Source organism: Globicephala melas, chromosome 19 (genome assembly GCF_963455315.2).
Source record: "Globicephala melas chromosome 19, mGloMel1.2, whole genome shotgun sequence".
Classification (NCBI taxonomy): domain Eukaryota; kingdom Metazoa; phylum Chordata; class Mammalia; order Artiodactyla; family Delphinidae; genus Globicephala; species Globicephala melas.
Genome location: NC_083332.1, coordinates 46,993,970 through 47,020,291, shown reverse-complemented (window position 1 = coordinate 47,020,291; position 26,322 = coordinate 46,993,970). Strand labels below are relative to the sequence as shown.

General features: G+C 48.2%; 1 protein-coding gene across 1 annotated transcript in view; it reads right to left on the bottom strand.

Annotated features, from left to right (window-relative positions):
* The window catches only part of ZFHX3 (zinc finger homeobox 3), a 252,158-nt gene extending 245,554 nt beyond the window's left edge, over positions 1-6,604 (bottom strand). Inside the window, exon 1 of the mRNA XM_060288472.1 lies at positions 6,508-6,604. The gene's annotated coding sequence lies outside the window, so the exon portion shown is untranslated. The remainder of the gene's footprint in view (positions 1-6,507) is intronic.
* Between the last annotated feature and the right edge of the window lie 19,718 nt (positions 6,605-26,322).

Here is a 26,322-nt window from a genome sequence, read left to right as displayed (position 1 = left end):
CCACTACATTCTTGGAGGGGAAGCGGGTTGGAGGGAGAAGAAAGGAAAAAGGAAACGGGAGAGGAAAGAAAAGGGGGGAGGGGATATGGCCTCTCTATATAAATCGTAGTTTCAAAAACAAATTCTCAACACAGCATCAGTTCCACAGTGCATACCAGCAGTCCCCACACCGGTCCAGTGCTTTAAAACCAACACTGAAACGATACACCAATAGCACAATAACCAGAATCAGATCTTTTTTTAAATGAAGAATTGCATTTGGATTTGCAGTTCCTTCCCATCAAGCGACCACTTCTTGGGGTAGGATCCTAAGAGATAAACAAAAGGTGACCCTTTTCACACTTCCCCTAAATGATTCCAGAATCCCATTGTCTTATCGTTTCCTTTTAGTGCATTTTTGTTCGAAATCGGTGCTAATCTCACTTAAGAGCCCCAAGCTGAAATTTCACATCTCCTCCAAGTCAGCCAGTGTTTTAAGAATCTGGATTTCTATTGAGGCCGTTCCAATTGCCAGTGAGGCCTATGGTAAAATGCGCTTGCTTCATGCTGTTCCGTTTGTCTCTCTGCAGACAAATAGAAACTGTGAAATTTAAAGAATGGATTAAAAAAAATCTAAAACAAAGAGGTTAAAAAAATAGGACAAATGTTTTTGCTTTTGTGTCTCCCTGGAGCAATTGTTTGGGGGAGTCTGCATTGACAATAACCATGAGAAGGCCATCTAAAGGCGATGCGCACACAAGGGGACTCCTTGCCTGCCGCCTTTGGTCTGGGAGAAAAAGCACCTTAGCTCCGTTCTCCAGGAACAAAAGGCCAGGGCAACGGAAGGGGGGAGAGGTTACTGGGGCTTTCACATGGAGCCAAGTGTCAATGCAGGTTCATTTTTCACCCGTCTTAGTTGGAAAGCAGCTCAGTGAACTTCCTAATGACTGCTTTTCCCTCTCCCCCTATTATTTCTAAACCTAAAAGAACAAAACAATAATATTTTTTTTAACCTAAAACCCATCATCCTATTAGAGGAAAGCCTTGGGGGTCTACACACTCAGTTTTTCCTCCTTCCTCTCCCCACCCTTTTTTTTTTTTTTTTTTGAGGAGGGGGTATCCCGATTGTGGGTCACATGGAAATAAGAGACACTGGTCATTACGGTCATTTTTAGTAACACCAGGATAGCCTTTACGTCTATGAAAAGGCAGGGAACAGAAAAATAAATGCAAAAGGAGAAAAAAAAAAAACTGAACAGGGATAGAAGGTGCAGGGTTGCAGCGAGACTGTGGGGCAACGCCTGGAAATGTTTTCTTTTTTTCACAGCATGAAGTCCCTAAAGCCAGCTTCAGATTTGCAACTGAATCAAAGTCATCATTACGAGATTAGGTGGTGTTTCTTTTTTTGGGGGGGGGGCGTTGCATGGAGATGTGGGCAATAAGGATGTCCTAAAGACACAGACAAGGGGTGTGTGTGTGTGCGTGTGTGTGTGTGTGTGCGTGTGTGCGTGTGTGTGTGTGTGCGTGCACGGGCGCGCGCACGGGCGGGGGGGGGGTGCTTCAAAGAAAGGAAGCTGAGGTGAATCACTGCATGCCATGAAAATACCAGGGCAAGTGGATGTCGGAGTGCTTAACCAGATTCGAAGCTAGAAACATCTTCCCCAGCGGGCGAACCCTAGGACGACGCAGTGACACGCAACCCTCAGCCTTTGAACCCAGACCTGGCAGCTTAGGAACGCATTCCCCCTTCCCCAGGCGGCCACAGACTCTGGCTGAAAAGCGAGGTGGGGGTAGGGATGAGAGGGCCCTGCGAAGAAGCACAATAAACAACTCAAATATGAACGGAAATGACATCAGCAAAGTGAAGGGCCTGTTTATTGCAGATCAAAACAAAACAAACTTCCAAACCTTTTGTGTATACAAGATAACTCTATAAAAAGCCCTCCTAAAATGTCACCAAGGTCGACACATCAGCATCTCGAGAAAACAGATGACAGTTACCAAGGCCCGGGGTCGGAGGGGTGGGGGTGGGAGGGGATGATGAAGGGAAGAAGATGGGAAGGGATTTAAAACCAGAAGGGGCCAAAAACCCAGCTGACTATTTCCCCCCTCTGCTGATCCTTAATATTTATTGGTGTTTATAATCTAAAAGCCATGCTCTGTGTTTCACTTAATACAAGGCCAGACAGTGCTGTCTAATGAGGCAGCATTACAATCAGCTTGTAATACTGAATTTTTAATGCTGCCAAGGATTCTGTTACATAATAATATGAAAAACAGAAGCTGAAAGTGGGCTCACAGTGACAGGACACTGGAGGTTCTAGGCAGGCAAGCGCCACAAGCCTGCCTTCCCTCCACTCTGGCCACCCCGCCTCACGATGTGCAATCCGCCCTCCATCCCTATACAGGAGATGGGTATGAAAACCAAGAGGATTTCTTAGGAAATCCACTTTTTAAATTATTATTACTATACTCCCTGATCCAAAGTCCTATTTCAAGAGTTTGAATTCCAACTTACCTGGTGTCAGAAGTCTGAAATAAAAATATTTTGTGCAGGAGGATGAAGAGAAAGGGAATATAGGAGGGGGGATTTTTTTTTAAAGCAAACTGAACAATTTAAAAAAAATCACAGAGGGGAAAAAAAGAACGAAGATGCTTGGGGGTGGAGGAGGGATGAAGTCTGCCGACCATATTCACAGCTGCTGTACTCAGTTTACATTGGTGTAATTTAAAAGCATACATATAGCCGCCCTGCTCTTCGCTGTAATACCCCAAGACTGTAAATCTATAACCACTGCAATGATTTAGTGATTAAAAACATGATAACATATTGTGTAACTGCAAACCACAGAACCCCTGCCAACTCTCCTCTAAGATAAAGGGAAAAAAATACAGAAAATGTGTTGCTTGCAGCGATCTTCCTAAACCCAAAGATTTTAATAAAAGAACCTATACAGTAGACAAATCGGAAAAGGGTGAGTGAATTCTATGTGAAGCCAGCAAAGGGAGGGGGGAAAACGGCAGCTTTATGTGGGATTCTTTTCCTTGTACTAACAAATTACGACCTAAACATGCCTTTTCTTTTCTCTCTCTTTTTTTAATAGTTTGTTGTAACTGGAATAACTGGTCCTGTGTGCTGTCTTGCATATTCAGAGCTGCTTTGTAATCGGATCTGGAGACCCAACCTTATTTGCCTGAACTCAATAGGGGTTTTCTTCCTCCCCCTCCTTCCTCTGTTTTGTTTTGGATTTGGTATGTGGGTTTTCTGTTCTTGCTGGAAGCAGACATCTACTCAGGCAGAGGCTCTGGTGCCTTTAAGCTACAGAGCAAACACCTGAGAGGGGGAGGCCCAATTTGTAACATGGCAGGAGGAGCCCAAAATATACACAAAAAAATAAAATCAAAGCAGCTGTAGGGGTTTTGGCCTCTGAGCAGCTGACCTGACCCCATTCTATATATTCTTTTATTTCCCCATTGCAGGATTCCTGCACCTTGGGTCAGATTCGAACTCAACGTGACCCTGAGGAGAAGGCAGTCACGGAGCCCTGCAAAACTGCTCCATATTTAATGGGGGCGGGGGGGGGGAAGTGCTTTAAGTGCATATGCATTCAGACTCCCCCAGGGTAGACCCCCCCCCCGCACAGTACGTACCTGTACACAAGTACACACACACACACACACACACACACATCTGTCAGAACTGCCAGGCCTTGGGGCCAGCTCCAGCCCAGAGGGGACTGAACTCTCCTTGCAGCCCCCCAAAATCTTCACGTCTACAACTCTACCCATAAACGCACACGTGCACAGACCAACCCTCCTCCAGAGACTTTGTATGTTTAAAAAGTCCACAGATCTGAATTGCCTCCTCTCTGGACCTGAGCAGGGCAGTTTATCCAGAGAAATCAATAGGAAAGAGCATTTGCAAATATTTATATAAGCCCTGTGCGTTTCAGCATTAAGTAATTAAAAACTAGAACTCAGGGAGGGGGAAGGGAGGAGACACACAGACAGAGGAAAGCTGCTGGCCTAGAGTGGGTTTTCCTGCCCACACCTCATCTCCCCGAACAGCAATCCTTTCAAAACTGACTCCGTACACACTTTTTACGAAATCCTGTTCATGCACCATTTGCTAGACTATTTCAAAATCATCTCCAAATATGGATTCACCTACCACCAAGCTTTCAAGACTGACTATAAGTGTCTGTATTCTCTCTCTCTCCCTCTCTCTCTCTCTCCCTCTCTCTCTCTCTCTCTCTCTCTCTCTCTCCCTCCCTCTCTCATGCACACACAGAGCAATCCTTACTTTTCACACTGCTTCAGTCTCTGGTGTATTACTCTCTCATATTCCTCACTCTAAATTCCTTGCTCTTGTTAAAGATATTTCACATTATAAGATAAGCAGAGGACCCCCGAAGTGGTAATTCAATAAATGAATTCCCATCTCCTAACCCCCCTTCCAATACTTTCCACTCCCAACCTATAGGATACCTACACTTTGGGGGTTCAGTACCCGAAAGCCTCACATGTAAACAGATTCACCAAAAAAAAAAAAAATGTACAGTACTATGAAGGAGGTTTAAAATGAGACACGATCCAGCAGCTTTCCCCTATATTATTCCGGAGGGCTGGCAGTAAATTCTGCTTGTACTGCCTCTAAATCTGCTCCAAGAAGCCGAGCAATGCACTGGAGCACCCACGCTGCACATACTGTAGAAATTTACAGTAAATGTAGGTACAAGATTGCAGCAGGCTGCCCTATCGATTATGCAGATTGTGATCAATCGTCTCCCCTCTCCCATTTCCCAAGCCTCTTTCCATAGACCTCCAAATAAGTTGGTCTGGAACTAGCCATTCTCCCAACTAGGGAGAAAAAAGTAATTTTTTAAAAAACATAATAAATCCTCAAGTGTCCCCACTGAAAGGGCTCGAGTCTTTTTTTTTAATTCCAAAGTAAATTTATGTTCTGTAATTTGCATTACAGCCAAGCGATCACCGTATGTCATATTCTTCAAAGGTACTTAACAAACACCCTTTTAAAAGTCACTAGAACTGGAGGCCAGAAAAAGGCAATCAGCCTCCTTCTTCCATATAGTCCATAGATCAAGTTTCAATAATTGAGACCAATAAAAACTGTCATATTTACCCTACTTCAAAGCAACAAGGGGGAAAAGTTAAGAGTGGGTGATTTTTGCAAGCACTTGTAATCAAAGAATTTGCCACAGTCGAAGGAACTGCACAACATTTTGCAAAAGTCAGAGTCTGAGCAACAGATTAATTTGCAAAGTAAAATGCATTTTTTCAACAGCTCCACAAACAGCCTACTGAGTCCACACACAATTTAAATACCCGGCATAAAATACACTTAGCTCTACTCTCCAATAGATATGCAAAAAGATGTACATGAAAATGCATAATGCAAAATTCAGGAACGTGATTTTTGCATCTAATGGGGAAAATACATGGGAAAGAGGAGTGGAACAGGACGAGGGTGAAAGTGGGGAACGGAACGTAAACAATCCCAGATTCGCGTGAACAAAAAAAAAAAGAAAGAAAGAAAAGGGAAAAAAGAAGAAAAAGAAGAAAAAGAAAAGGAAAGAAACAAAAAACAAGGGGGGGGGAACAGAAGAAGGAATCATCTGATGTCTCTCAACTCAGCTGGCCAAGGAGAGGCCGGCCAGGCGAGGTCTGGTCCCGGCCGGCGGCGCAGCCCCGAGCCCCCGGGAGCCCCTAGTGTCCAGGGCAGAGGCCCCTCAGGGCGCTCGCGGCGCTGCCAGTGGGGCAGGGCGGAGGGCGCGCAAGTAGAGAAGGTCGGGGTGCCGCCTCGCCCCCTCGCCCGCTCTCGGACCCCGGGGCTCCGGCCCGGCGGCCGCGTTCCCGGCAAGTGGAGCCCTGGCGCGGAAGGCGCCCGGCCGGCCGGCCAGCTGCAGCAGCCGCGGCGACGGCTCCAGGCCGGGTGCGCGCCCCGCGCCGCGGCTCAGCCCGGGGCCCCGGCGCCTCCCGGGGTGGGGCAAAGTTGGGGGCCGAGGGCGGGGGAGCTCGGCACCGCGGACCCCCCCCACCGACTGCCGCCTTTGTCTCGGCGCCCGGACCCCGGCCGCCCTCCCGCCCTCGGCCCGCGCCCCGGCCGGCCCTGCCCGGCGGCGCCTCCAAACTCGCCGCGCGGGCCTCGCCCCGGGCGCCTCCACCCTCCCGGGGGTCGCCGGCGGCGGCGGCGCGGGGGCCGGGGAGGAGGGGGCGGCCCGGGCTCGGCGGCGGCGGCGGCGGGAGGAGGAGGAAGAAGAGAAAGAGAAAGTTTGGCGCAGGGGGAAGGCGAGCGGGACGCAGCGAGCGAGCAGGGCGCGGGCGCGGGGAGCGCGGGCGACGGCGGCCGGGCGCGGGAGCCGGGAGGGGGCAGGACGAGCCCCATGCAAAGCAGCCCGGGCGCCCCGAGGAGCCCCGCGTCCGGGCGGTGGCGGCGGGAGGAGGAGGAGCAGTCGGCGGCGGCGGCGGCGGGAAAAAAAAAAAAAAGAGGGAAAAGTTGCCACTTACGCGGTTGCTTCTCCGGCGGCGGCGGCTGCAGCGGCGCTGCTGGCGGCGGCGGCGGCGGCGGGAGCTGGCGGCGCTTTTAATCCCGAAAAGAGGCGCTCGGGCCGCGGAGCCCATCAAGGCAGCAGCGGCGGCTGGCGGGGGTCGGCGGCGGCGGAGGACGCGCTGCTGGCGGCGGCGGCGGCGGCGGCGGCGGAGCTGGAGCGCGCTCGGCGGAGCCCGGGGCGGGAGGCGGCCGCAGCCGGGGAGCCGGAGCCGCCGCCGCCGCTGCCGCCGAGCAGCATGGTTGGCGGGGAGTTTACAGCCCCCGGAGCGGGCAGGGGCCACGGAGGAGAAGCGGCGGCGGCGGCGGCAGCGGCTCTAGGCTGTAATTGGGATGCAAAGCAGGCGGTGGCGGCGGCGGCTGCGGCCGGGAGGAGGAGGAGGAGGAGGCGGCGGCGGCGGCGGCTGCAGCGGTCGGAGGGGACGCGCTGGAAGTGGGAGCTGATGAGTGAAAAGAAAAAAAAGTCTTTGGATCTTTATTCTGCTAATTAGTTTCCTGCAAAAAATGGCTGTGATTAATTCAGTGCGCATGTGCTTCATTACCCAGGCACGACGGGAAGGGCTAATTAGCCACCTTCTGGATCAATAAGATTCAGCAAAAAAGAAAAGGAGGAGGTGGAGGGAGGCAGAGGGGAGGAAGGGAGGGAAAAAAAAAAAAAAAAACAGGGGAAAGTGATGAGCTGGGCGAGGAGAGCAGGAAGAGAGGATGGGAGAAGAGCCCAGGAAGAGGGAGAGAGGCACCAAAAGTTTATGCATGTATTAAAAACACATACACACGCGCGCGCGCACACACACACACATACACCACACCACACACACACACACACACACACACACACACACCGAGAAGAGAAATGCAGAGAAGCAACAATAGGAACCTGGCTAAGATTTTTTAAAAGATTTTTTTTCTTTCTCTTTTTTCTCTTTTCTTTCTTGTTTTTTCTTTCCCCCTTTCTTTTTTTCTTTCTTTTTTAGGCAGACGCAGCAATGTTTAAATTAAATAGGAAGAGAGCATCTTCAAAGAAGAGTGCGGGGGGGGGCAATAATGGAGTGGGACAGCTTAAAGCAAAGATTTAAGTGAAAGAGCAGAGAAGCAGCAGAGACTTAGAATAGAGGCCACTTTAAATTGCAAATCGGAGATTTTTTTAAAAAGGAGGAAAATTACCTCCCCCCCCAAATCAGAGGACAAATGGAGAAAACTTTAACCGTACCATAGACTAGACGAAAAAAGATATAATATGTTAATTTTGTCCTCTGAAATAAGATGCAATCAATCTTCTCTGGTTCTTTAGAAGGAGAGGGGAAGGGGGGAGTGATGATTAGAAGTAAAAGGGGGAAAGTGAATCAGAACTGAAAGGGGATAACTCAAGGAAAGACAAGAAAAGGAAAAGTTGCACTTGGAAACAAGTCCAACTTTCTACCTTTCTGGACTTAAGAGAAAAGTAAAATCAATTTTCTCGTGTAAAACCTGGAAAGCAGATGTTTTCAAAACACAGGAAGCTATTTTGCCATCAAAAGCAGGGATGTAATAAAGGCAGTGAAAAATAATTTCAGACTAAATTCGTAAGAAAGAAAGCCAATATATTTAAATAGCGAGGAAAGGTCTAGAGTGTGTGTGTGAGGGGATGGGGAATTACATACCCCTTCCCTAAATGCCAAAAAAAAGAAAAAGAAAAAAAAGAAAAAGAAGAAAAAAGTCTTATAGCTACCTCCAAGAGTTTGGAGCAGAGTCTCGAAGCCAAAGGGCTTGAAATGAGAGGATGGGTTTCAGATAAAGACTAGGAGCGCGGTACATCCCACCAGAGCCCAAAGGAGATCCCTAGAATCAAAGACAGCAACCAGGGACCCTGCTACTGTACCGATTCCCAGTACATCAAAGCCATCACTTAGGCGGGTGTATGATACCTCCAAAAAGCAAGCAAACAAATGCAGGAAGAACAGGACTCACTCTCTCTCTCTCTCTCTCTCTCTCTCTCTCTTTCTCTCTCTCTCTCTCTCCTTTTTTTCTCCCCCCCTTTCAAATCCTAGCCGTACCGTCACTGCTACTGCAATAGATTTTTTTTAAATGACAAGTATGTATTTATGTAAGTTCTAAATATGAACTAGTACCATTGAAATTACAATGTCTGGAATAAAATAAAATGCAATTTGCACTTTAGGTGATCTGCACACAAATGTAAAAACAACATTTATGTTTTTGAAGGCATTATTCGTGAACTCTGTAAACATCAGGTAGAGAATACGCACTAAAACTTATTTTTTAGAGAAAAAAAGATTTTTGTCCCAGCCTAGCTGGATTATTTATTTTAGAAGGAATTGGGGAATTAATCGGGAAATCTGTTTGACTAGAAGGGAATTCTTCATTTTGAGAGATTTTCCAGTGCTCTTAAGTGCATGCAGCTTCTTAGTCAAGACTAAGAGGAGAAAACCGGTTTAGGATTTTGCAGGGTTACCTCATCTAATCCTTCTGAATTCACTCTGGGAATAATGCTGTTTTATTTAGGAAAAAAATACATTTAGAAAAATCGGGGGTTTCCTCTCTATGAGCCAAATCTGGATTGCCATTCAAACTTCTCCTGGCTGCTTTCCACGCGGGACAGTAGATCAATAAAGCCAAGTCCAGCCTGGCTTGCTACAGGTTTCACCAATCAGTGCTTGCAAAACCTTTGTCATTTTCTAAAAATAAAAAAGCTAAAAGTTATTGTAGAAGAAGGGGCTTTTTTTTGTCCCCTGCACAATGTGTCTTTTGTGAGGTTAATGCCATTCTGGGCTCTCGATAGCCCTGGACAATGGGAACTCTCCAGGAGTCTGCAAAGACTCTGGCTTTTTTCTTTCTTGATTTTTTTTTTTTTTTTTAAGGGAAGGATGAAACATTCCTACAGCCCAAACACAACTTCTACGTTGATTAAATAAATATTTATCTTTATTGTAGCCAACGTATATTTTTACCTTCAGTTTGTCCAGTTTCTGATTATTATTTTAAAATTTTCATTGACAACAGTTAATCTTTTTTTTTTTTTTTCCCTTTCAGTCCAAAGTGCAGGTCAGTGTAAAGTGTAGCTGACTGAAAGAAGACTGGTAAATTCTGAATTTTTCCATTATACGTCAGGTAAGGAAAATTGCTCAGACCCTCAGGAGTATATGTGCTTCCTCTTTATCTGTCTTCATGAATCTTCATAAATCTGTTAGTTTATTTTCTTAAGATGTACCAGAATTCAATTTCTCCTTGTAGATGTTGAAATCTCACTTAAATGCTATGTATTTATATTCTTTTAAAAATGTAACTAGTACTAGAAGCGAACTTGTAGCTTGTATCATATACAAAACGGCATGGAGGAAATCAGTCTCTCCAGTGGTATAGGCGATTTGAGGGAAATTCTGGATATAAATGTATTTCGTGTTGCCATATAGGAAAATGTCAGCTTAATCTGGTAAATACTTATGCTAATTTTACTGAGTGAATTCGTTATAAGGAGGACAGGTACCAAGCTCATATGATTGAATAATGCTTAGGCGATAATCCAGCATCTCTATGGATTATTTATGTACAAAATGAAAAAAGGCACCAAGAAATTCAGAATCTAAATCCTTCATTAAGCTGGCAAGAGGACAGAAAATTTGAGACCAATCTGTTTTTCAGACATTTACAGTAGGGAGGGAAAGTGGAATGTAGGCTAAATATTGCATTGATATGTATATTTCCCTGGCTCTCGCTCAAATGAATGGATATATACATAAACACAAAGATATATGCATAAATGAGTACATAAATATACATTTGAATGACTTTAGATGTCTCTGCATCTCTGTGTGCACATGAATATATGTGCACACAAATATACAAGGTGTACATAAATGCAGGTACTGTACAGAGAGCTGTGCTCTCCGGCTGAGGGTTTCTGTTTCCAGATCTGTTTGAAGGTACTTTTTTGCAACTATAACATAGAAATGTTGGTTTAATGACGAAGATATGGATAGCAAATTTGATTAAGAATCTGCTCCCCTGCAATTTTCAGAGTCAGTTTTCAATGGGAGCAGCTATTATTTGCTCCAAGGGCTAAAACATGCGATGGGCCAGTCTTTTTTTAAGGGAGAAGGGAGATGGACGGGATCTTAGGAGATCTCACTTCCAAAGAGCCTAGCTTCTGGACCCTGGGTTCTCTTCTGCTGGGGGACTGGGGACACAAAAACAAAAAAGGGAAGAGGAAGGAAAAAGAAAACCCCGTGTGGAGGCAGGGGAAGTTGAAAGGACGCCTCTCCGTACAACTCCAGAGCTAGATCTAAGAGAAGGGTTGCAGGGTGAAGAATGTGCATTGGTCCCTTTCTGAATGTATATTGTTATTCTAAGTCTATTGTATGTACGTGTTGCTGTCCTCTCATTTGCCACGACAACATATGGATTCCATAAATGCAGACATGCCGAAGTGCATCTGTCTGGGTAGTTAACACGATCCAAACATCCCTCTTCGTTCCGCGAACTCCGGCTTTTCCTCCGGCTCCCCGGCAGCGCTCTGGGCCGCCCGGCCCGTGCCCCAGGCTTGCAGCGCCCCGCGGTCTCGCCCTTTTGTGGTCTCCTGGTGGGATCCAAGGTGCCGCGCGGAGGAGGCGGGCTGCACCGCAGTGCCGAGGTCAGAGGCGCCGCTGCCGTCGGCCCCTGAGCGCGCGGGGACGAAAGGGTTAAGCTGCTCGAGCCCGGGGAAGGGGCTGCGCTCATCCCGGAGCGAGGTGCAGCCACCAGCAGCTGTGATTTAGGGGTCAAGTCCGAGATCACCTTTCTCCTGCCTCTGGAAATGGCAGAAGATGAGGTAGGGAGGGAGAAACAGGAGAAAGAGGCAGCCTGGACCGGCAATTGGCGCTCCATACATCCGTTCCCTCCCCGCGCCCCCCAGCCCACCTCCTGACCCCCAGACAAATCGAACAGTTCCCCCCTTTCTCCTAGGGGTGCAGGGCGAGGTGCTTCGGAGCGTCCAGAATTGCTCCACCCGCAACTCTGTCCTACGGTGAAACCACCGCGCCCTGAGCCTCAACCACCAAATCAGAAAGTTTGCTCTTCATGCACCAGACGGTGAGCAGCTAGGTCTGGGTAGAAAATGCTCCCTGTTTGTAGAAATCAGGGGCGCTCTTGGCAGAATGGGGGACTTTGGATGCTGGCACCAGTCCCTCAGACTCGGGTTGCACACCTCACAGTCGAGAGCGGATGTACACAGTGGTGTCCATTACTTGCAGCTTCTTGCTTTCTGCCCATATTCTTGGTCAAAAGCTTCCCCCACACACACACATCTAAGGCAGCCTGAAGAATACTTTAGTGAAAATATATTTCATGCCTGCAAGAAAACCAAATTCAGATTTGTTTCTGAGGCGTTTCACTGGAAAAGAGAAAAGCGACTGAAGTCCCCTTTTGTTTTGGCGCTGGGCCGGGTGAGCCAAGTTGTGGGTCTCAGTGCCCAGGTGATGTCCTAGGGACTGCAGGGGCATGTACACGGTGCCCAGAGAAGGAGCTTTAATTGAGAAAGGGCTTCCCGGATCCACCCCCACAAGGTTGGACTTCAGGACAACGACAGCTCTTTTGGAAAGTTACTCCAAGAAAAAGGAGTTTCTGGTGGGAAAAGAACTGGCTCGAAATGACAGAAAGGGAAACTAGATCCCTGGGGGACAGTAGGCAGGTGGGGGGTGCCGAGAGCAGAGAGGGAGAGGAGGGAGCTAGGAGGTCCACATACAAGAGGCTCAGCGTCGCGCTCCCCAGACGCTCTCTCCAGCTGCCAGGGCGAGGGTGAATCACCCCGATTTCAGCTTCTGCTTCCAGGGCCAAGAGCGGACCAGCTGGTCCAGGAGGCAGCTGAGGTCTGTCTTCCGAGCCCCGCCGCCCTTTACCCCACCAGAGCCTCCAAACCGCGGAAATCAAACCAAATTGGCCGCTAGAATCTAGAGAGGTTTCATCGCTGGGGCAAGGGGGAGGGAACAGACTTTTTTTTTTTTCCTTTTGAACTCCCGATTCAAAAGAGACCACAACCTACTCTTGAGTGCCATCCCCAGTACATGGATTGTGGGTATATTTCATTCTTTCATTCTTTTCTCCCTATTTCTCAGAAGTAAAACCTTTAAAGAATTAGCCCCAAACTTGGAGCGCCCAGGTCCTTGAAAGAGTTCCAAATGATAAAGCCTGCCCTTCATTTCGAATACATGGCGCATTGTGAAAATGCAGGGCAATTAGTCAGTTCCAGGGTTTGAGTCAGATTCCCAGTTTCCTCGGCTCCTTTGCAATAGAAATCTGAATTCCAGCCTTGGGGCAGGAGGCGCCTCGGAGCTGGTGGCTCTCCTAGGTTCCGCACCGCCCACACCACTGACGAGCGCTGGCTCCCCTTTTGGTGACCTGGTACCAGAAGTTTGCACTACATCTAAAGCCTGGGGCGGGTGAAGCAGAGAGAGAACTAACCTCATCTTAACGTAACAAAGTGAACAACTCGAGGACAGGAGACCCTCGGTCAGGCTACATGCGCTTTAGGGAATTCCAAGGGCTACTTGGCGGGGAATGATCGAGGCTTCCGACTTGCCAGGCGGAGGCAGAAAAAGGGATCCTTGAGAGGCACGGGCGGCGGCCTGGGGAGCAAGGCGGCGACCGCGTAACTGGGACCTGGCACCCATTTGCTCGGAGCCTTCTAAGGCCGGCGTGGGGAGTCGGTGCCCGTGGTAGCACGTGCATTGTTGACACGCAGACACGCAAGCTTGCGCTAATGGAGGGATGCGCGGCTGAGCATTCCCCCGATGCCTGCGTTTCTTGCAGGCTTGTTTAATAGCCAAGGAATTGAGTGCCTGATATCCCCCCATTTTTTTTTTTTTTTTTTTTGCTGAGAAATGTAAAAAGGGACCTATACCGTGTACATATTCTGAAGAAACATGTGCATTTTTTTTTCTTGAGAAATACCTAGCGCCATAATATTTCTGATTTAAGGGGTGAGGGAAATCTTTGAAGTGAGGGAAATCAGTGGGGGACGAACCATCTTTTCCTGATTTTTTTGTGCTTCTCCTCAAAGACAGTAATGGGATTTAAAATGAGAGAGTCCCAGCCCTCATGCTCCCTCCCATTCCATTTCACTCTCTTTGCCCCAGAAAACATCTGCAGCAACCGACTGCACGTCTAAGGGGACGGTTTAAAGAGAAACAAGGTTTGGGACGCGCATCAACTTTCTTTTTTTTTTTTCAAACGAAGCTGGAAAAAAAAAATCCAAGGACAATTTAAGCACCGAACGACATCGAACAGATATTTTTCCAAAGCAAAAATTTTCCAATTCGTTTGTTTCCTATTCTTAGAAATAGAGAAAAAGGCAAACCCAATCTTCCTGCACACGGATGGCACGAAATTTGGAGCCGGCGCTTGGTTAAGGCCGGCGGGCGGAGAATCCGGCGCGGCCCCACGGGCTTCGAAGAGTCCGGTGCACACCAGGCCCGGGGGGCTCTGGCTATAGCTGGACTCCCCGCGGATGTCCTGCGGGCCCAGCCTGTGCCGGGGCAACGGGCAAAACAGTGGTCCCCTGTGGGCGCAACCACCTCCCTGTTTAATTCCAAGGCCCAGTGGGGCATCAGGGACATTCGACGCCACCTTCCTCTGGCCCGGGCATAGGGCGCACGCTTTTCACCGCTGCCCTCCTTCCCCCAGGGCTCGGTAGAGACCTTGCGCTGTTCCCTCCTTCCCATGAACCACAACCTCGAGGATCCCGACAGTTTCCCGAGACACTGACCGCACAGTTCACTGAGCCAGGGCTCGCGTCCCTAAGTCTGGCACACCCAGTCCCATTTCGGGAAAGCTTTATTCTCCCGCCGGCTCCGAGCTCCCGACAGGAAGCCCGGGCGCTCAGGCCCCTGGAGAGGCCAGCTGGGGAACTTAAGCCGGCGCAGAATCGCTGCCCTGGGACCTGGGCAACCCTCACAGGTGTGCGCAAAGCACGGCGGCTGGCTCTGGGGGGAAAATGACCCCACGCGGAGCAACTGGAGCTACCCTGCGGGGCGCCCCCCCCCCCGAAAACCACCACGCCCGGCGCCGGCAGCCACCTGGGAAGGAGAGGGCGTGGCGGCGGCGGGCGCACGTCTTGCACTTGGCCTGAGATGCCCAGGCCCAGTGCCTGTCCCCGTTGCATCCCACTCCCCACCCCGGGCCGCCCGACGGCATCCTTTCTCCACCGCCCACGCCAGACTTCCCAGCTTCTTTCAGGACACAGGTGCCCCAACCCCAACCTGCGGGCCACCAAGCTGGGGACAGTTGGGGGCCCTGAATCCAGCTGCAGAGAGCAAGGGGTGGTGTTCCCAGACAACACTCCCAGCGGAGGCTTGGGGGGGCCAGAGGGTGGTTGTGAACCCCACAGCCCCAGGAGAGCTGGGAGTGGGGGACCCCCTGGGAGACACTCAGGCCTGGAGAAACAAGACTGGCCAAGGGGATGGGACTGGATGTTTAGGGTTAGCGAGGGCCCGACTTGAGCAGTGCCTGTGTCTGCGTGTTTGGTTCTGCATGTCTCCCTCCCTCTCGTTTTGTCTGGGAAGAAAAAGGAAAGCGGGTGGATTTCTGCCGACCCCTCTTCCCGCAGTCTGGGAACGCTGCAGCAGGAAGAATTGCTCATAACGACACTTAAGCTCCGACACTTGAATGCTAAAGGTTAAACTCACAGTCTTCAGGGAAGGGCTTTCTGCCAACTGGAACAGTGGTGCTGCCATAGGCTCTCCTCCACCCTGCCCAGCCCGCGCTCCAGGTACAGCCAAAGTCACTGGCTCTTGGCCTTTGTGCCCTTCAGGGAGAGATGCCCCTGGGTGGTGGCTATTCCCATCCCACCCCCACCTCCAGGGAATCTTCTTGCCTCCTCTCCCCATCATTTATGCCTCAGTTTGCCCTCAGCATCCCTGACGTGTGCCGGTTCCACCTGGTTCACACAGGTGGATACTCTGGGAGAAACCACACTCATCCCTTTTCCCTTTGCTCTGGGTACTTGCTGGCCCCTGCAACCTGGCGCAGAGCTAATATATTGAACATAATGCCTAACATTGGAGGGGTCTGCAGGGAGACCTTGGTTATAAGGGGGGCCGGCGTGGGGGGAAGACAGATCCTTCAGGCTGGGAAGATTTCCCAAAAGGAACAGCCACAGGGGTCTCTATCCCAGGGACCCTGTGCTGGTGTGCTGAGAGGCTGAGTCCAAGAGCATTTCTTTGCTTCCCGCACCCACGCCCCCCAACAAAGGATGGCGAGACTCATTTCAGCAGCCTTAGAAAGGGCATCCCCGTGGGAGATGGATGGTGTAGTAACGGAGATGGAAATTAGCTCTTAGGAACCTGGCAAAATGGCCCTTTCCTCTTCCTCCCTCCTCCCTCCCTGAAGGCCTGCCACTTATCGAGCACCTACTACGTGTGGGTCCCCTGGAAGGCACTTTATAGGTTATCGTATTCAATTCTCCCAGTGGCCTTGGGAAGTGGGTATTATTAGTCCCATTTTATGGATGAGAAAAATCAGACTCAGGGATTAAGCTCGCACAGCTATTCAGAGCTTAGCTTCAATGTGAACCCAGCTCCATCTGGCTTTAAAGCTATTTCTATTATACCATCTGCCTCTTGTTAAGATAGGGGAACCAGGGACTCAAGAGAAAATAAAAGAGAGATACGAGGTGCCGTGGGCTGAGGGGAGGGAAAGAAAAATACTGTGGGATGGGTTCTTTGGTTTTGGTATGGATTCCGGACTGGATCCAAGGCGAGGAGACGGGCTACTGAAGGTCATGGAGGATGTTGTCTCAAGGCCAAAAGACAGAAATGACAATGAAACACAACAGCATGAACAAGCTCCCAGGAGGATGGCAACATACTGTCACCCCGAAACAGCTGCCCAGCGTACCCCTGGATTTGTAGGCCTACGTTGGCCACACCAGGAGAAGTTCATACCTGACCTTTTTTTGTTTTACTTTGTAAATTTTCTTACTGTGTCTGAAGCTCAGACACATTTCTAACTTCTGTGAGTCAGCAGGCTAACAGGAAGGGACGATCAGATGACCGATTACTCATGAACAAGTATGAGGAAATCCAGAAGACCGGGAAGAAGAGAGGGCAGCGACATCCAAATGGCAGGCCTTCGGAGGGTCTCCCAGTCCCTTCAGGGCTGGCCCCAGGAGCTCAGTTTTGCAGGCCTTGGTGGGATGGGTGGGAGGGTAGGTGCGGGGGAGGGTCTGTGCCACAATGCCTGCTATGTGCATATCGAGGTTTGCCATGGGAGAGTCTTCCCCCAACTCTGGCCACCAGCCACTGAAACACTCCTTCTAGGGGCTCTACAGCACGGGGATCCGGTGAGCAGGTCAGCAGCGAGGGCTGATGTCTCCTCACTATGTTTCACTGGGTTGACCTGGGCTGAAACTGCACAAGAGTGAGTGTGTGTAATTGGGCAGGACTGGCCAGGCCCCCACGGAGGGGTTGCTGAAAGCCTTGTTAAGGAAGTCCTCCTGACCAGGGAATCCAGTTACATAATGCTGCAAAAATAACTCTGGGCTGGGAGTCTTGTCAGAGTGACGTATTTTGTTAACGGAGAGGGGTATCAAATATCTATCTTTCAACCCAAGGGCTGAAAGTACACTTGTGGCACTGATGGACCCCTCCTCCCCCTCCAATGAATGGGGGAAGTGGAAGGCAGGGAGGAAGCAGAAGCAGCAAGGATGAACCTTTTCTCCTCCCTTCCTTTTTCCAGGGGTAACTAAAGCCAACTGTTCACCTCAGCCGTATTCTGCCGGCTCCCAAGTCCGAGTACGCAGTCACATACCCTCAAATTCGTCTTGCAGTGGCAAGTTGAGGGGAAGGAATGATGGGGGAGAGAGGAAGAAATGAGTAGAAAAAGAGTGAAAGAGTTCTGTTTTGTCTGTTGGTGGAGCAGGGTGGGGACGAATTATTATTTCTCTGTCCACTAGACTAGGCCTCCCACTACCATGACCAACTGGTCCCACTTTGCCCAAGACTATCCTAGATTTAAAACTGCATCCCAGAAATGCCCTCAACCCTGGAAGACTGTGACAGTTGGCCACCCTCCCTCACACAGGCTTTGGCCAAATTTCCACAAGGACGTAGAAAATGATGACCAAAATAAGGTAGTTCCTTTCAATCCAAAATTATTCAAAGAATGACCTAAATAAGCTATTGCAACATGACGCAAAGGCCCTGTTTCCAGGAATTTGAAGAAAGAGCCATGTTCTCCCCACCCCTACCATTTTGGATTCGACAGCCTTCCAAGTGGAAGGATTACCTGTTCCATCCACTTTTCTTTTCAGATAAAGTTTCCAGACATGCTTTTGCCATTCTAAAATGCTCTGCCCTGTTTGGGTTGGGAACCGTCATTTTGGAAAACAACAACAACAACAACAACAACTCTGTTTGGAAGTCACAGTAACTTGTCTTTTTTGCGCCTCATCTCTTTTGTGGGGTCTCCATTCCTCCTGTGGCACCATGGTCACTACTGAGCTGTATCCCACTCCTTTAATATATTCACCTTGAGTCTGTTAGCATTTTCTTTTTCCTAATCTTGATAATCACAGCATCTGATCCTTTCATTCTAAATTGCAGCCTTCCTATCCACCCTTCATCGAGACCCATCTGACCCTCTTCCAAAGGAGACAAATGAGGATAAGCAATCCACTCCCCGAGACACAGCATCTGAGCTTAAATTTACATTCACCCCACCTCTGTTCTTTTTTAAAATCAAAATGTCTCGTAACTCCTTGAGCTAATTATAAAAGCAAATAGCTTTCCCTCCCTGAGTCATGTTCCTTGGCTCGTAAAAATGCAATTCCACTCCGAGACCACCTTGTCACAAACATGAAAAAAAACGGCTTGTTCAGGACGCCACAGCGAGGAAAGGGTGAAGTGGCAGGGCCTCCCACCCTCCCCCAGCAGGCTCGGCCTTTATGGAGTCTATTTCCAGTCTGTTTACCTGGCAAGGACCATGTGACCAATCCAGAAGGAAATGCTGACATCATTGTCTTTCTCTCACACATGTGCAGCCTCCCTCCCTCCCTCCCTCCCTCCCAGCTCGGCAGCATTCCGGCATCCATGCTGCCCGCCTCTCTCCGCCACCGGCCTCCTCCCCCCACCACTCACGCCTGCTCCCACTTATTTCTCTGTCTTTCTCGTGTCACACTTCCCTTTGTTTTCTTGTTCCTTGTAGGCTGTCTCCTAAGCTGTCTTGGACACACACACACACACACACACACACACACACACACACAGACACTCTTCTGTAGGCCCTTTTCCTTTCCCTTCTTCCACAAGCCTTTCTTCCCCTTTCATTCTCTTTCAGATCTGTGGCTACTGAGTCTTCACTCTGTTTTAAAAATACACTTCCTCTTTCTCTATAGGTTGGAGAGTTCTTAAAAAAAAAAAAAAACAGTCTGTAAGGCCTAGAAAACCTTCTAGACCAAGGATGGGGGAAGGGCAGAGCAAGGCTGCTCTGTCCAGCCACTCAATTTCCTGCTCCAGTGGGCTCAGAGATTTAGGTGTTGGGGGCCTTATTTATTTATTTCTTCTCTGCCTGTCCTCTCCCACATTTACACCACTGCTGCAGGCAGGGGCACCCTTCCCTCCCCACAGCCGGACCACAGGCCCCAGCGGCCCTGCAGAGCGGGCGCCTGTACCTGGCTCGTGCTCTCTTCTCGGCGCTCCTCATTTTGCCAGGGGCCCAGGAGGCTTCTCAGCATCCTTCCAGCCCAGGACCCAGGGAGCTCTGAAGACCCAGGAGTCAGGGAGGAAGGGCGGCGATCAGCGCAGGTGCCTCCTGCCTGCTCAAAGGGCTATTTATACGAGGAATCGTGTGGCCGGGCTCTGGGGTTCGGCTGCTCCCAGAAAGCTTTCTTGGTTCATGTGGGCACACAGCCAAAGCATGCCGTTTAGAGGAAATGTTTAATAAAGACACGAGAGCCTCAAACTGTTTATTTATCCTCACAGAAAGGTGGAGACGTGATGTCCCTGGAAACCGCCTCAAAGGTAGACCACGAGGTGGTGAGGCCGGAGGGTAACACAACCGGGGCGATCACAGGGAAGGGCTGGCCTGGCCAAGGGGCAGAACGCAGATCCTCACCTGCCCTTTTGCTCCCACCTTCCACCCCAGGCTGTTCTCTCCTGAGCTCATACACGTTAGAGTTCGGGATGGGGCAGTGAGGTAGAAGCGGGAATGGGGCGGTCACACGAAAGTGAGGTTATTAAGCAATCATTACTTAAGGTGAGAACTCATAATCCCCAACACGCATGAAGGTGGGACTCTAAGGGAGGACATGCTTTCGCGGGCAAGTTTACCACCAGGTTATATAGAAAATCAGAAATACAACATCCTGTTGGAGGACCCTAGCAAAATCTAGAGAAGGGACTTTCAACGTTAAAAGAGTACTGGTCTTCAGCGTTCAGATGCATTCCTGTTTCCTGAGAAACACTTCCAATACTGTAACACTGGCCCTGGCAGCCAGCCAGGAGCGCATTCAGGTATCATGACGTTACCTTCCGGAGGCCCTGTCACAGATCAGTGTACAATACCGGCAGAAGGGTCTGGTTCAGTAGGTCCAGTTATAGATGTGTCTCTTCAGGCACGTCAGGATCTAAATCCTCTTCAGACATGCTGGAAATCCAGAACTTTCGATATGTTGTAGAAGTTCTAATTTTAACTTCCAAATGTTACAGGCCAAGGACCTGCTGTTTTGAGTTGTCAATTAGGCAGATAGCTCTGTGGGTCAAGTCAATGATCTTTGTGGTTTTAGAACCTGCATAAAGTGGTGCTGAGAGCCTCAATGCCATTCTTATCATCTCCATGAATATTTATGGAGCCCTCCCTGAATTAAAGTACAAACGAATAAGATGGAGCGCAGGTTCCCAGCCGTGGGCTGGAGAAGCCTGTGGCACGGACTTTACACTACCCAAGCGAAGCCCAAAGTGGTAGAGAGAGGTGACATAAGGCGATGGGAATTATGCAGAAAACATAAAAGTGTTCTCGATCTTTCAATATGGCAACTTTCAACTTGGAGGGATCTGCGAAAGGATGTGTGGGAAGTCCTTTCCCCATCCTTGAGTCTAGCTCAGGCTCACGTCCTCATGGGGACCCCGCCCCCTGGCCCAGTGCTGAAGTCCACGTCATCTAGTTTCTCGTACTCAGCTCTCTGGGTAGACTTCCTGGATTAGTTTATACAGGCGGCAAAAGAGCATCCAAGATCCATTTGTTTCACTACTCAATACCTGTGATGATGTGAAAATACACATGCACTTATGAACAGATTTGTATTCTTGTTACGGGTCAGCCCACCTGCTTCCCCCAAGGGTAGGCACCATATGGTGCTTACACTGTACACATCTCCATAAATGCCCACAGCGCTAATTGGTACTCAGTGATGTGCCCATGGCGAAGAGGAGAATAATGATAATGTTGATGATGACGACAATGACGATGACAGTGATGACACTGAATTGCTAATGATTCCAGGATGAAAACAGTTCTGGGCACAGAGATATGCTTAACAAAGACAGAATGAACGAATAACGTTGAAGACTTCCACTGAGTGTTTTTCTGAGATCTGGTTCTTTATTTTTATTTAAAAAAATATTTACTCTAGTATTACTTATTAAAAGAAACAATCTCAACTGCTGAGCCTGTGGGCTGGGCCAAAATGGCGTAACAATAACACAAAGTGGATTGACAGTCGCTTTTTATCATCAGCCTATTTTTAAAAACATGATTTAGTTACCTAATACTTCTCGCTCTTAAGGCAAATGACCACAGAACAGAAAGTACTTTGCTGGTACCTAAACCATAGAAAGACTCTCTCTCCTAATCTGCTCAGGGCAGGTCATCAGGGAGATGATGCTGGTAGCTCAGGACAGATGTGCCTTATGGTCAAGGCATGAAGAAAGATGGTGAGCTAGAGAGGGATGCACGTTGCAGTGATGTACACATAGAAATCAATAAACAGATTTAAAAGCATACAGAAAAGTAAACACATATGAGAAAGAACTCCTTAACTACCTGGAAGAATCAAGATCTTTTCTTAAAATGTAGAGAGTGGAAAGATCACATAAGACTTGGGTCCTAGTCCCAGCTCTGCCACTAAGGGTTGGATGGCCTCCAGTGAGTCACTTGATCCTCGTGTGTGTTTTCTCCTGGTAAAATGGAGATCACAGCACACACCCGACAGGGTTGTTGGAGGATTAAATGAGATGGTACACGTAACACGTCTAGCACAATGCCTGACACATGGTGTGTGTTCAGTACACGGTAGAAATGCTGAACGTTATCCCAGTACTATTGACCTGTCTGCACTGCTGGGTTGGAGTGTGAAGATCGAACGATGGTGAAAGTGCTGCATAAAACAAGAGGGCCCTCAACGAAGCTAAAATACTCTTCTTAGGCATTATTGGGCGCTGGGTTAAATCTGTTAGCATTGGGAAATGAGGCAGAGATTAAGATATATTATCAAGGACGAACTTTCTCCATATACAGGTATCTGACATACCCAATTCCGGCCATAAAGTTACTGAAATATGAGGAGCACAGGCACCCACCAGACTCCCTCAGGTGGGGCCTTGGGAAGATTAGTTAAAAATGACACAGGTTAGGAAGGTACTTGGGTTCCCTGCAGCAGAGGGCATATGTAAATCCGAGCAATCATCATCAGCATAATATCATCCCCATTTCTAGCAACAGACTCTTTCCTAGGCTGGAATAGAACTTCCAGAAGTATCTTTCCCTTTCGGAATTACAGAGTCTGACAGATTTATTTCCACACATCTCACTTGCTTTCAGAGTTATTGTTTCCTCTTATTTTTTCCCCCTCCTCTTTGGTGACAGAGAAGCCTGAGAACCAGTTCTGTCAGGAAGTTCTTGGGGAATTTTCAGAAGGATGTACAAGCAGGGCATATGAATGACTGTGCAGCCAGCATCCATTTTACTTGATAAAAATGTATATATTCATAACTGATCTTCTGAGCATATCTACACGATCAAAACCACGGATGACGAACACATCAGATGCATTTTTCAGGACTCAGAGGGTCCTTTTGGAGTAAGCTGCCATCATTTCTTCCTCTCAAAGCAGATCAGGTAACTCCTCCCCTGTCGCAGAGCCTCTCAAAAGGGACGTGCCGTTCAATCCAGACCGCAGGATAGGTGATCAGTTGCCCCCTGGACATCTAATGCAATCCCCAAATCTTCTGAATTTATCGACCAAGATGTTGGATGGAACAGGTTCGAGCATCTTGCTGAATAAAATATAGATTACATTTATCATTTCCCCTCAATCTACTAAAATCTTGTTACTCTTTCATGGAAGGAAATGAATCAGTTTGACAGGACTTATTCTGTCAAGTGACATAGGTTCCCAACACTGTATTCACTACAGATTATTCTAGAAATGGTTTGGTGATTCTTTTTCAGGTAAAGTTCCAGATTAGGACATTATGAACTTCCCTTTTGCTTTTTAAAAAGAGGCATTAATCCTGCTTCTTTTCAGTCCTGCCAAGTTTTTAAAAACAAAGTTACACTCCCATGATTTTAGCCAATAATGAGATTCCCTCATAAAAAACGTCTGCCCTGCGAAGAATTTACTTAAAAATAAAAAAAAGAAGTGTTTCTACCAGTGTTTAAGGATTATTTAAAAGTTGACCATGAAAAAACAACAAGGAAGCAAATGGTCAAGGCTTAAGACCTCTACTTTGACAGGCCTGTTTTCAGTTTTCCCCCACGGATTTAGGTATTATCTGAAAAGATTTCTGAATTGAATGGGTTCAAGGCCAAAGACAGCTGTGGTGAATTTCCAATTGTGTCAATCTTGCAAGTTTCAGGCAAGTCAAAGCCATTAGTTTCCATAAATATATTGCAAATCCACTAGAAGGTAAATGAGAAAAATAGAAGACAACATATAAGAAGCCTCGTAGCTTACACCTCTTAACACAAATTACAGTGGCCACAGGGTCTGCACACTCCCTAAAATCTCAGGCCTTAGTAAAAGCCCCACATTTCTAGAACACACGCTGCGTGATACCATCCCAAAGTCAGAACAGCCCCAGTTCTGTAAAGACCAAGATGGGAGCACAGAGGTGACATTCTTGAAATGAAATTCAAATATCTTGAGTACTTCTGAGTAAGCATCTCTAGAGTGTAGAGTTTCTACGTTTCGTGGAGATAGATGCTTCAGAGGCTCTGAAGAAGAAAACCCCATTGCCCTTGACAGGTCAAAGCTTGGTATTTACCAATTTTTGTGAGCCTGAAATTTAAGTTGTTGTTTTTTTTTTTTAATCATTTCTTGGGTCCACCATGCCACTTCCCAGCCCATGTTACCCCCAGCTGCTTGCTCTCTTCACTTAAGCCTTTGGATTGATCAACACTGTCAGGAATGCAAAGAACTTGAGTTGGATGTACCCTGTTAAAAGTTCTACAGTGCAATAGCCAATCACGGATGGCTGCTGGCTCCTCAACGAATTCCACAAACCTGCTACCCCACACTTCTTCCACGTTCCTCAAGCCCTCACCAACCCTACTCTTTCTTAACTCTGGACAACACATTTCAACCCCTTGTTTCTTGAAACCATAAATGGAATGAACTTCAACTTGCCCGTTGCGTTACTTTAAGGTACCTTGCACAGCACCCCCTTTTCCACTATAAAATGCCTTTGGATCCTCAACCATTACCTCCTTTCTTCTATTCTGCTTGCTTCCACTGCAAATCTTCCCTGGGCTCTAGAGCCCAACCCTTCTAGGTCCATCCAATGCCCTGCTTCTTCGTGTATTTACCTCTCTCTACTCCCGTCCCCGCCATGTGCCTGCCCCCATCCCACTCCTAGCTTTCTTTAGTCCACCCATTTTTATTTGGAAACCTAAACATGCTCTATTCTATTCTCTCCTGCTAAAAATGAAACAAAACTTCCCTCAATCCTACCACCTATTCAATGTCCCACTCTTCCTTTTACCACCAACTTCCTAAAAGAATCATTTCAACATGTTCTCCAGTCCATGCTTGAACCCCTCTAGCCCTGTGCACCTCTGCCTATTGGAGAAGGATGGTCACTCTTTTGAGCCTAACTCGATTCCCCTGTAGCTGCTGCACACTGATTCTAGTGTCATTCCGTGAGGCCTCACAGAGCAAATTTACGCAGAGCACCTTTCTCCGGTTCTGTCCTCTTCTCTCTGATCTTTCTAGGCACTGTCAGTTCCTTCAATTATTCTTTGCGTGACCTGGTTCTGAGTCCCTCTGCCTCCCTGTTTCTAGTTTGATTCTCTTCTTCAAGGGTCGCGGCCCAAGATTCAATGTGAATTATTCACATCTGCTCTGCCTAGCCCAGTAGAGCAGGGTTCTCACCTCCTTTGTTCTCCTCATTACACTTTACTCAAAACCATTGTTGAATTCCCTTCCTATCAACTCAGACCTCTACGACAGTGGTTTGCAAAGTGTGACTTACAGAGCTTCTACCACAGAATGGCCTAGGATCCTTAATAAATGCAGATTCTTGGGCTCTACCTCAAACTTGTTGAATCTCACCATCTGAGGGTGACACCTGGGAATCCACACTTTAAACAAGCATGCCAGATGATTCTTTTTTTTTTTTTAATGTAAATGTATTTATTTTTGGCTGCATTGGGTCCTCATTGCTGCGAGCAGGCTTTCTCTAGCTGCGGCGAGCAGGGGCTACTCTTCATTGCGGTGCGCGGGCTTCTCACTGGGGTGGCTTCTCTTGCTGCGGAGCACAGTGCGCGGGCTTCAGTAGTTGTGGCTCACGGGCTTAGTTGCTCCACGGCATGTGGGTTCTTCCCGGACCAGCGCTCAAACCCGTGTCCCCTGCGTTAACCACTGCGCCACCAGGGAAGTCCCCCAGATGATTCTTAATGCACACAAAATCTGGGGGAAAAATGCTTTCTCAACATCTGTTGCCAAGCCTGGCCCCTGCCCCTCTCTTCGTGCAGATGGGTTTTAGGATTCAAGACAAGCCCTTCTATTTCCTTGTTTTACGTTTTATCTTGTTAGATCTGGTGCATTGCCCCAACTTATCAAAATCTGTTGAGTTCTTCATCCTCAACATATGACTTTATGACAACCACACACGGATCAGGATGAAAAACCTTAAAGTCATAGCACAGGGAATCTCTCTTCACATTGACACCAATGACGACAGTCAACCAATGACTAACAAACTCATACTTTGTCTTCTTTCCCATGAGATAAATGGACAACTTGTCATTTGCCAAGTGCCTCAGGAAAGCCCAGCTATTTTTTGTCTTCCATATTTCCTTGATCCACTGGTCTATATTAACCCTGTCCGGGAGGGAAATGAAACATTCTCACAGGCCATTTACACACGCATTTTAGAATCTGTGGCCAGGCAAAGGACTGCAGTGTGCAGAACCCACCTTCTTTTCCTATGACCTTGTTCTGAACACCTATGGCACTTAGGTTCTAGGACCCTTGACTTGTACTGTGAATGTTCTTGTCCACAGTTGACTCTACTACTAGACAAAGAGCTCTGGAACTCTGCAGCTGTGCCTTATGTGTCTCTAAATATCTCACAGTAACTAGCACAGCGTCCTACTTGGTAACTTTTCTTTGAGTGAATGAATGGATTTTACATTTTATTCCCACTGATTCACTTTTTGTGCAAGATGAAAGGAGACTCTGCAGTGAATATTGGGAGACTATGCTTCTTAGGCACAAAGGAAGTGCTGGGCCTGGACAGATCTCCACAGGCCCAGTTGTCGCTCTCAGTCACTGCTCACTCAAATGAGCTTGTTAGAATAAAGGCTGTCTT